Here is a 4,048-nt window from a genome sequence, read left to right on the forward strand (position 1 = left end):
CTGTACAAAAAAACAAAAACAATCATTAACGGCATAAAATTGTGACGCCCTCACTGACGACGACGTGATTGTTACGCACAGGCAGGTAACGTCATCTTTTAATGATGCAATATACGCAAAGAAGAACATTTTCCGTGACTTTATATTAAAAGTAGGCAGCTTGTGTATTAAGTTTGAGTTGATTTGGAACATGCGTGCATACGACATGATACGTCACAATTTCCAGTTTCTCTATTTTTCAACCTTTTTTGAGCCAAGGCACATTTTTTGCGTTGAAAAAATCTGGAGGCACACCACCAGCAGAAATCATTAAAAAATGAAACTCAGTTGACAGTAAAAAGTTGTTGTCGCAATTGTTGGATATGACTTTAAGCATGCATCAATATAGCTCTTGTCTCAAAGTAGGTGTACTGTCACCACCTGTCACATCACACCCTGACTTATTTTGAGTTTATTGCTGTTTTCCTGTGTGTAGTGTTTTAGTTCTTGTCCTGCGCTCCTATTTTGGTGGCTTTTTCTCTTTTTTTTGGTATTTTCCTGTAGCAGTTTCATGTCTTCCTTTGAGCGATATTTCCCGCATCTACTTTGTTTTAGCAATCAAGAATATTTCAGATGTTTTTATCCTTCTTTGTGGAGACATTGTTGTTTGTCACGTCATGTTGGGATGTACATTGTGGACGCCGTCTTTGCTCCACAGTAAGTCTTTGCTGTCGTCCAGCATTCTGTTTTTGTTTACTTTGTAGCCAGTTCAGTTTTAGTTTCGTTCTGCATAGCCTTCCCTAAGCTTCAATGCCTTTTCTTTCGGTTTAAGCATTAGACACCTTTTTACCTGCACACTGCCTCCCGCTGTTTCTGACATCTTCAAAGCAATTAGCTACCGGCTGCCACCTACTGATATGGAAGAGTATTACACGGTTACTCTGCCGAGCTCTAGACAGCACCGACACTCAACAACAACACATCATTTGCAGACTATAATTACTGGTTTGCAAAAAAATACTTTTAACCCAAATAGGTGAAATTAGATAATCTCCCACGGCACAACAGACTGTATCTCACGGCACACTAGTGTGCTGCGGCACAGTGGTTGAAAAACACTGCTCTATTCAACATGTTCGAAAAGGAGTAGGAAGACGCAGAGCTTATTTAATCCTACCCCTTTTCCTTTATTTAGCAGTTGCTAAAACTTTTCTTCACTTCCTGTTCTCAGTTTATTCACAATACACTCCATAAGTAATCACAATAAAAATAAATAAATGATAATTGGTGAAGTAAGTTACATTTCATATGGCGAGATGAGTAAGATTATCTGGAAAATGAATGGATGGATGAGATAAATTCAGAATTTTTATCATGGTTCTTCTTCTTTGTACTTTGTAAACACTTTAAGTTTGAAGAGTTTCTTGAAGTGGATCATATTAGTACATTGATTGCTTTGCTTAATCCATTCCATCATTTATAGTACATTGATTGCTTTGCTTAATCCATTCCATAATTTAATTCCACATACTGATATACTGAAGGTCTTGAGTGTTGTACGTGCGTACAAATGTTTTAAATGAAATTTTTCTCTAAGATTATATTTCTCCCTTTTTTTGAGAAGAATTGTTGTATATTCTTGGGTAGCAGGTTATGGTTTGCTTTTGTGAAATTTTTTTAGCTGTTTGCAAATTCACTATATCGTGGAATTTCAGTATTTTTGATTCAATAAATAAAGGGTTTGTATGTTCTCTATATCCAACATTATGTATTATTCTAACTGATCTTTTTTGTAACACCGTTAATGAATGAAGTGTACTTTAGTAGTTATTTCCCCACATTTCTAGACAATAACTCAGATATGGTAACACTAGCGAGCAGTAGAGAATATGAAGTGATTTTTGCCTGAAGGTGAAGAGGGGCCATCAAAACAAATGATCACAAGTGATTGATGACGCCCTAAAACAGGGGTGTCAAACGTACAGCCCTTGGGCCGGATCAGGCCCGCGAACAGGTTTCATCCGGCCCGCAGGATGAGTTTACTAAGTATAAAAATGTACCTGAAGTTTTTGAATGAAAGAAACAGCTGTTTTAAATGTGTCCACTGGATGTTGCAATATCAATTATTTGTATCTTTGTAGATGCTACATATGTACAAAATAAACCACATGTCAGTCGAGGAAAATGATCAAACTACATAAATAACATACTGTAATTTGATTTTGATATTTTTTTATCTTGATAGATTGAAAATTAACACCAATAAGTTGATTGATGAACATTTTCACATGATTTATTCAGAAAGTGTAAATAACGACAAATAAAGTAGATGTATTAATAACCGCAACCGGTAATTGTAAAAAAAAAACTAACCCAACAACATTATGACCAATGTTCCCTCTAATTTTTCATGTGTGTGAGCAAATGCACAAACTCCCTGAGCATTCAGTGGAGCCCATGTGAGCAACATCAGCAGCACACCTGTCCCAAACCTGACATCATAACAATTTAAAATGTTTTATTATAATAATCAAATGACAGCAGTCATTTTTTAATGAGATTATTTTGTGATATAAGTGATTTGGCCCTCTTACAATGACAATAACAAAAAAAAAACATGTTTTTCATGACCGATGTGCTAGTATTGTATGTCTGGCTGCGGGTCCTGCCTTTAAAAGAAATGTTACCCCTTTCAGAGATTACATTTAGTTCCTGTAACTTTCTGTGTAAAATACATGTTTTTATTAGCATTTATGAAATCTAGTGACAATATTTCATGAATAATATCCTTAGATTAACATTCTTAATAAATGGCAGTAAAATAAGCCCACATCCGATTGTGGAGTCAGAGTGTTACAACCTGGCATTTACACATTGTGTGGCGTTGGGGTTGTCCCGACTTTTTGTGTGGCCATAAACGCAGCACTGGCTAAGTGCCATGAGTGCGTGTGTTGGTGCAGGTGAGACAGAGCGAGCGGCTGCTGTTGAAACGACGGATGACAAAGTTGGTTTAAGCCTGGTTTGTATGGCAGAAAATTACCAGTTTTTATAGATAAAAGTTTTTTTTACTCATGTTTTTGGTGTGGTTACAAACAGTTTTGCTCAATAAAGTGATTGATGGAATTCCTGTCCGTAAAGTGTCTCGACAGACGATAATTGAACTGTGTTGACAAATATTTTTTTATTCATTGGGGCCACTCTTGTTGTCACCTGTCACTCACAGAGTTGCATTGCAAAATCATACAGAATAAATTGTAATGTGTTTATATTGTTTAAAGTTCAGATGGGATTTTTGATTTCCTGCGCGGCATTAATTTGCTGTGCGCAGAGGACGCGTGAGCGGTGCGCAATTGCGCAGGCGCGCGCCTTAGAGGGAACGTTGATTATGACCACTGCTCCTCTCACCTCCCAGGGGGTGATATAGGGGATGGGTCAAATGCAGAGTACACATTTCACCACACCTAGTGTTTGTGTGACAATCATTGGTACTTTATAGGCCTACTGAAATTAATTGTTTTTATTTAAACGGGGATAGCAGATCAATTCTATGTGTCATATTTGATCATTTCGCGATATTGCCATATTTTTGCTGAAAGGATTTAGTAGAGAACAGTGGCGTGCGGTGAGGTTAATGTCTGGTGAGGCACTGCATCATCACAGTCAGATTTACAAACATATGAACCCTAAATAGTGTCTTATTCACCATGTGATTGGCAGCAGTTAACAGGTTATGTTTAAAAGCTCATACCAGCATTATTTACACATACAAACTAGCACACAAAAAAGCACATTTAATAAAAAAAACATTATTATGGTCTTACCTTTCTTGCTGGACATCCAGCCTTTGCGTGTGTACCACGCCGTTTGAAAAGAACGGGTCTTCTGTCCCAAAGTCAAAAGCAAACCTTTTAGCTCCGGCGTTGGTCTACTTCCAATTATTACCTCCTGCTTCGATTGAAAGTCCAGTTTGGAAAACTGTTTTATTTTACATATGTAATCCTCCATGTTTTTAATAAAAGTTCAGGCGAGAGGAAATAAAAAAACGCTGCACTTATTATTGCTAACTTTT

Source organism: Entelurus aequoreus, linkage group LG06 (assembly GCF_033978785.1).
Source record: "Entelurus aequoreus isolate RoL-2023_Sb linkage group LG06, RoL_Eaeq_v1.1, whole genome shotgun sequence".
Lineage (NCBI taxonomy): Eukaryota > Metazoa > Chordata > Actinopteri > Syngnathiformes > Syngnathidae > Entelurus > Entelurus aequoreus.